Source organism: Anabrus simplex, chromosome 1 (assembly GCF_040414725.1).
Source record: "Anabrus simplex isolate iqAnaSimp1 chromosome 1, ASM4041472v1, whole genome shotgun sequence".
Lineage (NCBI taxonomy): Eukaryota > Metazoa > Arthropoda > Insecta > Orthoptera > Tettigoniidae > Anabrus > Anabrus simplex.
In genome coordinates, this window is record NC_090265.1 from 318501014 (window position 1) to 318515429 (window position 14416).

The 14416-nt window shown below is 38.9% G+C and overlaps 1 protein-coding gene across 1 annotated transcript in view; it reads right to left on the reverse strand.

The window, feature by feature from the left end:
• The window catches only part of LOC136856743 (fatty acyl-CoA reductase 1), a 193810-nt gene that overhangs the window by 24941 nt on the left and 154453 nt on the right, over nucleotides 1-14416 (reverse strand). The window lies entirely within an intron of this gene.

Below are 14416 nucleotides of genomic sequence, written 5' to 3' on the forward strand. Positions count from 1 at the left end.
GATATTATTTTATGGCTAACTGTGGGAAGAGTGAAAGACCCGATTGTATTATCTATGGGTGTATGCCACAGCTACCAAATGGCAAGGCACTAAGAGAATAGATTGACCCTATTACTATACTGAAGAAAATGGAAATTGCAACACCCAGAAGGAGTGGATCTACAGTGCTGCAATTAAACATGCAGGACGAGTGTTCGGTTGTGCTTCAATGATTACACTTTCAAGTCCCTCTGACAGCAAGTTTGGACAACAATCAATACAGGATGTGCCCACCATGAGCTGCAATATATTGATGAATTCGTTGAGGCATGGAGTCAATAAGGCCCTGGATTGCTTCCTGAGGAATTATGGCCCATGCTTGCTGCACTGCATGGGTCAGTTGTTCCAGTGTTGTGGGTGGCTGAAGACGGTTGGCCAGTTGTCAACCCATCATGTCCCACACATGCTCAATAGGACCGAGGTCCGGGGATCTGGCGGGCCATTCTAAGGTTGTGATGTCGTGGAGAGCTTCTCTGGAGATGCGTGCAGTGTGAATCCGGGCACTGTCCTGCTGAAACATCCCGTTAGCAATGTTCGCCATCATAGGGACAACCACTGTATTGAGTACCCTATCAACGTACTGTCGAGCAGTCATAGTGCCCTCAACAAGCACTAATTATGATTTCAAATTAAAGCCAATAGCTCCCCAGACCATAATGGTTGGTGTTGGCCCTGTGTGCCTCTCGACAATAAGATCTGGGAGGCCCCTCTCCCTGGTACGTCGGCGCACACGATTCTGGCGATCACTGCGGGCAAGACAGAAGCGCGATTCATCACTAAAGACGACCCTATGCCATTCGTCGACCCGCGTTGATCTTTCTCTACACCAGGCCAGCCTTACATGTTGCTGTTGTGGAGTCAATGGAACACCTTCTGCAGGGACACGGGCTCTAAGCCAGCTGCACGCAGGTGATTACCAACTGTTTGTTGTGTAATGTGGAGTGCCACATCTGCTCGAATTTGTGCTGCTATTGCACGGGGTTCCATCCGGGCCATCCGAATGATGCGGCGATCCTCTCTCACAGTTGTCTGTCACGCTGAGCCTGTGCCAGGTCTACGAGTTTGGGTACCTTCATTTGACCACTGCTGCCATACACGTTGTACCGTAGATGCTTGTCGGCCAACAATTGCAGCGACAGTCCTTAGCGATAATCCAGCCTCACACAGCCCAATTATCCGAGCCCTATCAAACGGCGACAGTTGTTGATAATGTGCTCTTCTCTGTCGTCCAGGTATGTTTGACGGGGAACACTTCACTGCACAGACTGCAAGTCAACTATGCTACACCAGAGTCCGTATACTGGAGTTGATTCCTCCGCGACTAATCACGTGGGGAGACCTGTAGCAAGAATCCAATGGGTCTGAAACTTTGATCATTTACATACCTACATGGCATCGCTCCATATCTTGAAAATCAACACAAAAGACCAATGCCTTCATGGTGTTGCAATTTCCATTTTCTTCAGTGTATTATAATGGGATACATCAAAATTTTGCTAAGTTAGGTAACATGGTGAGAAAGGTGCAAAAATAAGTAGTGACATCACCAATACTGCCTCAGTAAATGTCCTACTAAAGTGAATACACAAATAGTTAATTTGCTGATACATTGAAAGCAAAGATCAACATTGTCATTATTATAATGCACAGCTGAAAACAACCATAGTGATTCTTTAACTCTAAAATTATGATTTGAGCTTTGGCCTTACCTAGCGAGATATTTATCTGAGGAGAGACAAAGGAAAATGTTATACAGACAAGGCCTCGGGGAAGGAGTTACCCATATGTTGAGCAAGACACAATATTTTACATTCAATCACATCATTCCTTCCAGAGGTCAAAATATGCTCTATACAATTAATAACAATTTACAATTATGTTGAAAGGGGGATTCTTTTATAATAACTGGATAGAAATGTTACAATACAATTAATGTCAATTAAGAATTTGGTTGAAAGGTAGTAATACTACATCCCCTCATCAAGAAGTTCAATCTCTTGTAGTGATATTGAACCATATCATATCAGATTCCGATTGAATTGGTTTAACACTGTGAAACGTTTTGAATTTAGTGGTAAGAAACAAGCTTAGGAACGCTGGGTGACCATGTGTATAAACATGTTGAACCCATAGGAAGCAGATGAACCAAGGCGGGAGGCCATAATTTTACTGGTGTAAACCCTGTTGATGGCTTGGGTACATGAGGAGAAGAGAGAGTCAGCAAACAGCATGCAAGATACAGAGCAAGAGATTTGAAAGTGGGGAACTACCAAACAATGCCAGTATGTCCCCTAACACAAAATATCCAGGACTGGAATGATTTGAATTTGATCCCGCATATAAGTCACAGAGCCATATCCCACAGACCCATGATGAGGAAAATTCCCTTTGATATTTTCAAAGTAGAATAAGCCTTTAAAACTATGTAACTGTGCCTGTTTTGTTTATTTCCAACTTGTTTGAAATATCTGTTGCGAGGTAGCTGGCCAAACACAAAGGGATCTTCTTGTATCCCAGGGATGTACCATTGTGTGCAATCTATAAAAGAAGAAAGCGCCTGTGTAACAGTCCTGAATAGCTAAGTGACATTCAAGGATGCATACTTTCCATGAGGACATGATCAACAAAGCCTATTGTATCACTGATAGATGATACTTACTAACTGTTTATTTAAGCTCACCCGAGCAACATTTGCTCAGTTGATAAATGTTTTAATACGAGTTCACACTGTGTAATAATTTTGAATGTGGTTAATGATGGCTAACTGCTATAAAGGACTAGATCGGAACCGGGAAAATATCCCTTAATTCGATAACTATCTTTTAACCAGACTAATGTCTCGATAGGGGATATTGTCAATTGTATCCTTACCAGGGTTACAATAGTGTATTAATGCATCAATGAAGTGGTGAAGATAATTGGGATTGACAACCGTTACCAGGTTACAGGGACACATCTGCAGTATGTGACCGAAGGCAGCAGACCATGGGACCAGAAGGACCAAACCAGCAGACTCCTAGATCCATCAATAGCATCGCTGTCATAGAGTGGTTCTGGGGGCACCATTGATGACAGAGATGTACCGTAGATAAAGATAAGTTGAACTATTTATAAGCATGAAATATACTCATCAGATTCATGGGAGGGCCTTTTGTTAAATCTAAATAGTAATTGTAATGTAAGCCAGAGTGGCATTTGTTTGTTTCCATTTTACTTTGTAAATAATGTTTGGAACTGGATGCATGCTATAGCCCAGTCTTATTTCAGTGTTGTTTAGAGTTGGGATACGAGGGTTATGTCAGGAGGTAGTGTAGTGTTTTTCTTGTGTTAAGACATTTTGGCTCGTCATCCATACACTAAGGTATGAGCAATGTCATATTCATCTATGCAGATTAGGGGGCACTGAACCTCCTAAGGATCGAACAGGAACTTAGAGATGAGTAGAACTAATCTATAGACAGGCTATGCATGAAGTAGTATTATTGCATGTTTTTCAGCTGATGACATGTGCAGAGGCCTATCCCCATCGTTAAATTTAGTGAGGGTCATTAACAGAAAGTGGCAGGCAAACCTTAACTGTGCTCCAGAATTGAACCAGGGACTATTGAATACGAGGCCATGATAAGCCATGATTATTGTGTTGAGGCCTAGAACTGGAGATGGTATTGTGGCTGACTTAATGGGCTGTGCCTGGTTTGTGAGAGTGTACCCCAGACAGATGTTAGAATGAATAATATATTGGATGGCCTATAAGCTGAGATTTCTTTCCACTCAGCAAGTTTGCTTGCCAGGTATAGAGCAAGATATTTGTGTGTCCTGCTGAAGGCCTTGAGTGAAAGTTTACGCATCGTCCCATTACTTGAGAGTGTTGTAGTGGGCCAGAGACGGTTGCTTGAGCCACACAGACAATGACTGTAATTTTTTCCTCTCCTGCCAGCTGATCACCTGCTTTGAAAACATGTAGCCAAGAATAGCCCGGTATATTGCAACTCAGACTGTCACAAGAACTTTGCAGATCCTCAGAGCAATTCACGCTCACTCCAATACAGCAAGGGTAACATTTATGTCTTTCTTTTTCAAATGTGGTTTATTTGTGTTCATTGTTTGTATGAGTCTTATGTGTGTGATAGTGTTGTTGATTATTTGTGATGGTTCGTATTTCACAACCCATTGGCTGGAGTTGGATTGCGAGGCTACCAAACCTCTGTCTTATGCTCATGATCCTGATATCATGTATTAGAATCAGTGCTTTTTGGTGGGTTAAACTTAGGGCCAGTCCCAAACAAAGTGTTCTTTTTTATATGTTAATATCCAACAATTTTGGAATTAGTGTATTAAGGCCAATATTGATCGAACATTATATATTCATGGAAGAGACGGTTTTTAATGCAGTCTGTGGGCTTATTGCAGTCGACTTATCTTGATCTCTGTTACAAATAGGTACCGTAGATTACATGTTTCCAAAGTTATTGAACTTTATATGCCTGGATTCTCGACCTGTATGCTTTGAACGACCTTTAGTGTCAAATTTTATACTGTAAATTTCTTTGTAATACATAATTTGGTGTTTTCATTGGGGTATAATTCCTTTTGAATTTGAACTTTATGTTTTTGATGAAATAAATTATGTTTTTACTCCATTTATCTTGCTGATTTCTCATTCACAAATATGTATTCTACATCCTGTCCCAATCTTGTATGATTTGTTTTTCGGACGTACCATGCAGCATCTCTGCTGAGCTATGCCATTAGGGACAGGGGAAAGGTGCAGTATGTATATTCTTTATCATTTCCAAAGGCTCTTAATTTGGGATTTTGTGTTGGCAACAATGGGCCTTATCTTAGTTCTGGCAGTGCTTCCACTTACTTATGTCAGGTTCCTCACTTTCATCTATCCTAGTGGACCTCCCTTGGTCAACTCTTGTTCTTTTCTGTCTCCAATGGTATTAGAGGATTCAGTGCCTAGGGAGTCTTTCATTTTCACACCTTTTGTGGTCCTTATCAATCTTTGGCTAATACCTTCATTTTTTGAAGTGTTGAATCTCTTCCATTTTTTCCCTTTGATAAGTGTTAATAGAGAATGGTTGTACTTTCTCTTAAAATAATAATCGCCACCACATTTCCAAAGTGAAGTTAATTTCATCATGGAAGGGGGCAGAGTGGCCTGTGGTAAAACTAATATGAAAGGACTATGCAGTGTGAGATCTTAATAAACAAATAGCCCATCCAAGTATTTAACATTGTGAAGCCTAATTCCATTGAGCACACAATAGAAAATGAAATATTTTCATTTAAACCAGACACCAATCTTCTTCTTCTTTCTCTTCTTCTTCTTCTTGTACCATATCCGGCCCCCCAGATACTGACAATCACGCTGGAGAAAGCACCCCTTTCTTTAACTAACCTGAAAAGTTGTTTGATGTTGTTGATGTAAGTCCAGTCTTTGATGTTTGGGGCCATGACATTGGTGGTCTACCAGCTCTGTGCTTGCCTAGTAATATGAGGTGTAGAAGCCTGTACTTTCTACCTCATAGAACATGGCCTAAATAAGCTGTTTTCCCGGCTTTGATAACGTTTGCCAGCTCATGCTCACGCTCAGCTCTAGCTCTCCTTTAACACTTCATTATTGGTTACAAAATCTGTCCAGGGTAATCTGAGCAATATAGTTATTAATTTCCTAAATTAAACCATTAACTATGCTATTGATAAATTGACAGCAATAGTCTTCTCATAAGGCAGATAAGATAATTATGATTGTAATCTTAAATCTTAAAAAGATTAATTCAACATTTGTAGTACTAAATAACAAGCCTTCACAAAGGAATCTCATTTCATGAATTACTTAATGACTTCAAATTATTACTATCATGCTCATGGCCGACCACAGTTAACAAGCCGGAGTCATGTAAGTTTGGCAACGTCCAGTGGAGGCCAAGGTGAAAGCGCAGGATCTATCCGTGTATGTTCATGTCTAGTGAACTTCTTCTCTGTGTTTCGTTTAGTTTTTCACGAAAATGTTAGAGTACCTATATATAACAAGATAAGTGATAGAGTAAGCATATGTAGAGCCTATTATCGAAATAATGTGAAGTAGTTAGTGGGACATTAAATCAATAACGTTATTATTTGTGATGGTGCGGACTGAATTTGGCTCATCAATAAAATGTTTCGTGTATTCGCAGATGCCCAGAAATGTGTTCCCATGTATCGTAACAACTGCAGCATTAAAAAGTGTTTTGTTACGTACCTCGTTTAGTTTTCCTTCAGACAAGGAATTAAAACAAAAATTGATTTTTCATTTTAAACGGGATAATTGGGAACATGGGAAGGATTCAGTCGTATACATAAAACATGTCATACACGAAAGTTTTTCAACAGGGTAAAAATTTGTGATAGTAAAGTCAACGTAACTATACTACCAACTAAACCTAATGAGCTTCTCCCTGATGCATGTCCAATTATTTTCCCAAATTTTCCAAAATATTTATCATCAAAAAGTGTTAAAAAAAGGATCCTGAAGGTAGGAGCCCGGAAATGTAGGGTAGGGTAAACAAGAAGATGGATGATATGCCAAATGTAACCCATTTACTCAAAATTCACCAAAATATGAATGTCACTCTATAAGTTATCAGGTGTTAAAGCAAAGCAAAGCCACCTCCGTACAGGCCATGAATGCCCTTGGAGGAGTGGAAGGTAAAGGCTTCCACCATTGTTAACCTCGGCACGTGATGGGGTAGAGTGGTTAACTCTACGCCCAGCCGCCTTTGCCCCCAGAAATTAACCTGGTACTCATTTTTGGTGTAGGCTGAGTGAACCTCAGGGCCATATGCACCTCCGGAAGTGGAAATCTTGTTTCTTAAATTTTACGACCTCCTGATGGGGATTCGAACCCACGTCCTTCCGGGCGAACCAAGCATGCCTTTACCGCCTCGGCCAGGCAGCCCCTGTTATCAGGTGTTGGTAAAAGAAATGACATGTTTAGCAAATGGTAAAATATCAAAGTGGTCTCAACTAAATGCATATTTATTAAATTATATAGGAACCACGCCTTGTAGTGTTAGTGTTAAATATGTACAAATAAAAATATTAAAATGCTTCACAATATCATAGAGTATCATGAGGTAAGCAGTGAAAGCACACTCTTTGTCTTGCCTCATATTTTTAAGGGAACAATTCAAACTTTGCACTAAAAGGGCCGGGCTGAGTGGCTCAGACGGTTGAGGCGCTGAGCTTCTGACCCTAACGTGGCAGGTTCAATCCTGGCTCAGTCCGGTAATATTTGAAGGTGCTCAAATACGCCAGCCTCGTGTCGGTTGATTTACTGGCAGGTAAAAGAATTCCTGAGGGGCTAAATTCCGGCACCTTGGCGTCTCCAAAAAACCGTAAAAGTAGTCAGTGGGACGTAAAGCAAATAACATTATTATTATTATTATTATTATTATTATTATTATTATTATTATTATTATTATTATTATTATTATTATTATTATTATTATTATTATTATTATTATTAGCACTAAAAGGAAAAAGAGTTAGGCCCTGCTCAAAAAGTTTCATTTGGAACTGTGAAAGCAAATTATTTACTGCCAAGAAACTTTCAAAGTTATAACTTAGAAAGAAGGTTTAGTCAGTACTTATAGCTTATTAGTTGTAACTACAATGTTATTGCACCTCATGTCCTAGAAAGTGAGATGAAAATTAGGATTAAGGGTGTTCGAGGGTTGCGGTGGTGGTGGTGGTGGTGGTGGTGGTGGTGATAGTATGGAAAAGTGAGGTTTGGCTGTAGCCAGTTAGAAATGTCTGATTCCATCAAAACAGATGTTATTGGGCTCAATATGGAAATAATAAACAAGTTAGACTCACATATTACGTGGATTTTTTTGGTGGGCATTTTGAGATGTCAGGGGTAATATGCTGTATATTTCTGGATATACAATAAGGACAATATCCAAAAGGATAAGCTGTGACATTTGTTTAGGTCACCTGCAGAGTAATGAAACAGGTCATCCCTATTTTGAAGAACTTCACAGAGGTGGGTTAGGGATGCCATCGCATTGTATTGTGTGTGTCTGCAGAACAGTGGTATACGAAGACCATCTGGGTTGTGAAAATTATAAAGTATTTCTGTTTTCTCTATCCTGAGCTGCTTTAGGAAGAGATGGCAATCTACAGTTCTGGTTTGAACGCTGTTATTGTGGGCATGACAATAATGGTGCGATAGATTGTTTATTGTCTACATTTTCCAATGTCTTGTTAAATAAGTGCTGAAAGCAGATGAAGAACACGAGTTATGTCACCAGTGAGGATAAAAACACTAAGCGGAGGAAGCTGTCAATGCTCCACAATAATCGAGCTTGTGAGTACTGTTCTTAAAGTGTTTTTTTTTTATTCATGTAAAATGTGTATTTCTAACTTCAGTGAATGAATTTACTGATGTGTGTGTTTCTCAGTATCATTTTACAAAGAGTGTGCATTTATCACAATCATCGTGTTGGTCTAAATATAGTGAATATGGGTGAAGTCGTTCAAAATCGGACACGCCCCCTTTTCTTTCGGCCTTCGCTTGACAGATAGATATAGCGTTGCCAAGCGTACCTTCCGGCTTTAATTGTAGATGGCTCTGATCTTAGCCTACAAGGAATACAAAGCCTGCCCAATAGCTACTCATAGCTGTCCGCCCTATGGATGTATATTTGCCGCTAGAGGCGCTGCAATTCAACCTCACATGAGCACCTCGGTTGACGGTAGTTTTACACGTTGTATGCTTACTGGTGACGTCTACTGCGAAAGTTGAATGTTAATACTGGTAGAAATAATGAAACTCAATAATGATTTTATTTTGTCCGAATCCTTGGCTGAATCGTCAGCGTTGAGGCCTTCGATTCAGAAGGTCCCGGATTCGATTGCTGGCCGAATTGGTGAATATAATCGCGTCTACTTAATTCTTCTGGCTCAGGGACTGGTGTTTGTGCTTATTCCAACACTTTTCCTTTCATATTCAGACAACACACTACACTTCCAACCACCACAGGAACTTGATATAGTGATTACTAGACCTCGGATTTTTAGGTGCTAAAATGTTGTTTTAGCTGCCTAAAACAGACGCTCTAATAGGCTCTACAATACTTTTAGGCAGCTGCAGTTTTACTTATCTTAATATGCATTATTGAAAATACCATGTTGATTTTGCTAAATTCATTGTAATTCGTTAAGGGGAAATATAAAAAAAATTCACTCACCTCTTTGCTGCAAACGTCACAGAATATAATTTTACCATCAGATGTGAAATGGGTAAACTCTTGTAAATAGAGGATGATTTAGAACCTGACACTTTCGGCTTAATTCACACACTGACAAAACGGGAAAAGGGTATTGTTAAAATACGTCAATTATATTACACTGGTGTACTGCTGCGTTACGTTTTGTAAACAAGGCTTTAGAAATAATGTTCTTGAAGTAGTTTCCATGAATTTCCTTGCCAAGAGTCAACTAGGGAATTATGGATTAAAGCAATAAGCAGACAAGGTATGGTACAGTAAATACGCAGGCCTTGTGACGGCAAAAATTAGGTTACTCATTATTATTGCTCCTGTTCTGATGATAATCATTTCCTTATTCTGTTGTGTAGGTGGTACCAAAGATAAGTTATGGAACCCCAGTGACCGCTCCGTCAGTGCTGCAATGGCATATATTGGAGTGTATTTGGTAAGAGTTGTCAAAGACCACATGCCATGTGGGAAAAGGTGAACATTTATTATTTTCTACTTCATTCTGCTCAGTAACATATATAATATACAGAAAGTATAGTGTAGAGGTACATTTGTGTTGATAAAATTAGTAATATCCAGAGTCCATCTCAACTAACGTCATTAATAAAAATCAAAGACAGAGGTGGTCTCACGTTTCAGGTATCGAAAGCCAAGTTTTGTTTCACTGCTGATGAAACTGGGGAAAGTAAGGGACGAAATGTTATTGGTAACGCTGTGTAGTCCAAAAATAGCACACACATTAACCGAAATACTGTTGCCACGTATTGCTAAAAATCCTGTTCTACAGTATAGGAAAAATGATCATCCTGAGGAACTAAGCAGAATAATACTGCAGAAGTTCTGCGCCCCTCTGTCACTATCTACGCTAATGGCATGACAGACGAGTATCGCCGAGAATAATTCTCGAGAAGAAAAACAATTTATGAGAAGAAAATATCAAGAAAAATGGTTAAAGTCGTTCCTTTTCACTGAAAATCTACGGTGCGGTAGTAAAAATATATAGTGCAGACCTTATTTCCTTTTAAATGACAGGCATAAATTTCAACAGTAATGTGTGTTATCTGAAATGAAAATCCCAGCTGAATTGAACTCCTAGGGGAAAAGGTGAACATTTATTATTTTCTACTTCATTCTGCTCAGTAACATATATAATATACAGAAAGTATAGTGTAGAGGTACATTTGTGCAGGTTTTAACTCCCGTTAGCAATGCTAGCGAGTGCTGACGTGAGGTGGTATACTAGCGCTGCAGTGGTCAAGACGCGCACTGCCAGGCGGACACTGTTTCTGAAGAGAGCACCTGCGAGTGAACAGGCTTTGTATTCCTTGTAGGCTAAGCTCTGATCATGCTCCATTACATGGAGGTTTTTCAAGGATGTTTTCAAAATGGCGCCCGGTAATGACGACATAGTATCTTATCCTCCGAGTAAATTAATCGTAAAATGTGACGAAAAGTGCGGCAAATGTTGAAAATTAGTGAAAATGGAATGTTGTGTGATTCATGTGATATATGGTGGCATTATAAGTGCGGAAATTGCCCTAGAGACGTAAAAACTAATGAAAATGTTGACTGGATTTGTGAGCAGTGTGTTCGGAATGTTGTTGGCAACGACGATGAAGCACTGAAAATAAATGATGAGGAATACAAAAGTGCATTATAAATTATAAACATTCTACAAAAGGACAATGAGACCCTTAAAGTAGAAAAACAAGAATTAAAAGAAAGACTGTGATCGCTAGAATACGGGATTGAACATTCTTCGAGTGATATACCGGTAACAGTAACAAACTCGTGCACATGGTGTCAAGAAGAAATCTACAACTGAATTTCCGGAAATAAATGTCAGAAATAGGTTTTCTGCCCTAAAAAAATTAATTCTGGAAGAAAGTGATCGCGTGCGTGAAACCAAATCATCGCGAACCGCTGCCGTTGCTGTGCCGAGGATAAAAATTAGGCCTAGATTTCAGAACTGAGACCCAGCTAGGCCCAAATCAGCAAAGGTATCTGTGTTTGGTGATAGCCAAGGAAGGGGAATTGCGGGAGTGATAAACGATGACAATATAGCGGCAACCGGAGAAATATATCCAGGAGCTTCTATCAGCAATGTCCTGGAAAACGTCGAAGAAGCAACTGTGAACTTCGGGAGCGGCGATGCAGCGCTTATCATTGATGGGACGAACGACGTAGCTCATGACGATGCCAAGAATGTAAGGTCACAACTTAAATATACACTAGGGAAGCTGACTCTCACTACCAGTAATGTCTTTGTAGTGAACGTGCCCCACAGGCGTGATTTGAGTAGAGACTCATGTGTGAACATTGAAGTGGACAAGGTGCACTAGCCTTGCGTCTTGGGAGGTGTGCTCAGTCCCAACTGATGAGCCCAACTTAGCACACGAGGGCGAAACGCAGGCAACCAAGAATGAGTTAGCTGGAAAATTTATAATGTCCAATAACGGACCATTATATTGGTATTACAATACAGATATTGTTATAATTTGTAAACATTTTCGGACTACTCAGGTAATTGAATGCAGCAGTTTTGAGAGACACTGTTATACAAAACATGGCCTCCATCTAAACAATTCAGGTAAACGAAAAATTGCTAATATTGTTCACGATTTTATTAATCATAAGATATGTACTTTGAAAAACGCAACTCCCTTAGGTTATAATACCCACCAGGAAAACTAGTAGAAAGAGCCAGCTGTTCTTCAAGCTGGCTCAGTCAACTAGAAAATGTTATGAATTTTAAGAGGCCATGTAAACCAAAACTAGCATCTGTGACCGAATCAGATCGGTCACCAAATCAAACCATTATCAAAGATAGTTTAGTAAGTAGACAAACTCGGGTACCAGTATGTTATTCTCCTATTCATAAAATACCAGTACATGAAACATCAGGTCAGAAATCTCCACCAATGAAGAGTGATACAAAAAGTAGTTGCCGAGAGGTAAATGGCATCCAAAAGAAGGATAGCAAGGGTAAATCTCTCAATTTATTGCAAGTGAATATCCAATACATTAGAAATAAGTTGTTAGAAGTAGAACACTTTTGCAAAACCAAGAAAGTTGATGTGATTTGTGTATCGGAGCATTGGCTTTCTGAAAATCAAGTAGAATATTTTGTGCCCCATGGATATACTGTTGCAGATATGTTTTCTGGGAGCAAAAAGGAAAATGGGGGAGCTGGGATCTTAGTTAGAGAGTGTTTTAAATTTGCAAAAGTTGTGTGAAGCTGGTTGATCAGAATTTGATAATTGTTATTTTGTATAGATCTCCAAATGCTGATGCTTACGTTTTTCTTAAGAATTTTGAATTAGTAATGGAAAAATTTTTGAAGTTTAAGGCCAAAGTTGCTGTTTGTGGGGATTTTAACATAGAGATGGCATATTCAGATGGGCAGATTTCTAGAAATTTTCTGAATTTACTAAGAACTCTAAATTTAACTTGCACAAACAAGTTACATGTAATAATGCATGCTTGGATAATAATATTGTAAATTTTTCGAGAGATTTGTATAAACTTAGACTTGTTGGTGGGGGTTTGCAGATCATGACCCCTTGCTTATATAATTATATCTTAACCAGCGTGATTAATTTACAATGACGAACCTGTTCTGATGTGGGTAAAAAGTCAGGGTGATGATTATATTAACATATTTATTGAAAATCTGAAACAAATTAACTGGAGCTTTGTATTTGAATTTCAAATGGGAGAAAATGATATTGAAACTGTATTTGAAAACGTTTTAGATAAATTGGTTGAATTGTGGCATTTATGTTCACCACTGGTAAAAATTAGTCACAATTGTAAACTTAAAAGCAAGAAGTTGAACTGGTATACTGATGAATTGACTCAGTATAGAGAAAGAATTCTTTTGCTGTATAGAATTTATAAAAACTCTTGTCAAGAAGGAACTGAGCAGAATGGCGTATATAAAGCTTATCTTTTGTAAAAAGTTATAAAAAAGAAAACTTATCAATGCCAAAACTTTAGCGTGTGAGAAATATATTGAGAATGCACCCAACAAATGCAAGGCGGCATGGGATGTTATAGTACAAGAAAACATCCCTACTCGAACTCAAGACACATTTCTTGATCCGGAAGAACTGAATAATTATTTGTTAAATTCTGTAAAAGAAATCGGAGATCAAATTAAGGCAACAGGTATAGCTGCGAGTGACTTTCTTCACAATCAACACCCCCCGCCAAAACACTTTCCATTGGGTTGAAATCAAATCTGATGAAGTACTGGTAATTAAAGTTAGCTTAAAATTATCAAACTCAAAGAGTATGGATTGTTATTGGTTATCTAACTACATCATAAAAAGAATAATACATTTGATTTCTGAACCTCTAGCTTTTATTTTTAGTAAGTGTTTAGAGTTTGGAGTTTTTCCTGATCTACTTAAAATTTCTAAAGTTATTCCAGTATTTAAAAGTGGGGACAAAGAATTTCTTCAAAACTATCGTGCAGTCTCAATTGTTCCAATATTTTCTAAAATATTTGAATCACTTTTGTACAATCAACTTAGCAACTATTCTGAAACTTACAATCTCCTATCTGACTGTCAGTTTGGGTTTAGACAAGGTAAATGTACTACTGCTGTTCTTGAAATTGTTAATCAGATATTAACGGCTTATGAAAACAAGCAGGCAATCTCTTTGGTGTTATGTGATCTAAGTTAAGCTATTGATTGTATTAATCATGAAATTTTACTTGCAAAGCTTGAGATGTATGGTATCGAGTATCCCTCACTGAACATAATTAAGTCATACTTAAATAACGACCGGGCGAGTTGGCCGTGCGCGTAGAGGCGCGTGGCTGTGAGCTTGCATCCGGGAGATAGTAGGTTCGAATCCCACTATCGGCAGCCCTGAAAATGGTTTTCCGTGGTTTCCCATTTTCACACCAGGCAAATGCTGGGGCTGTACCTTAATTAAGGCCACGGCCGCTTCCTTCCAACTCCTAGGCCTTTCCTATCCCATCATCGCCATAAGACCTATCTGTGTTGGTGTGACGTAAAGCCCCTAGCAAAAAAAAAACAAAACTTAAATAACGGATATAAGTTTGTCTCAATTAAAAATAGGTATTCCATTTTGCA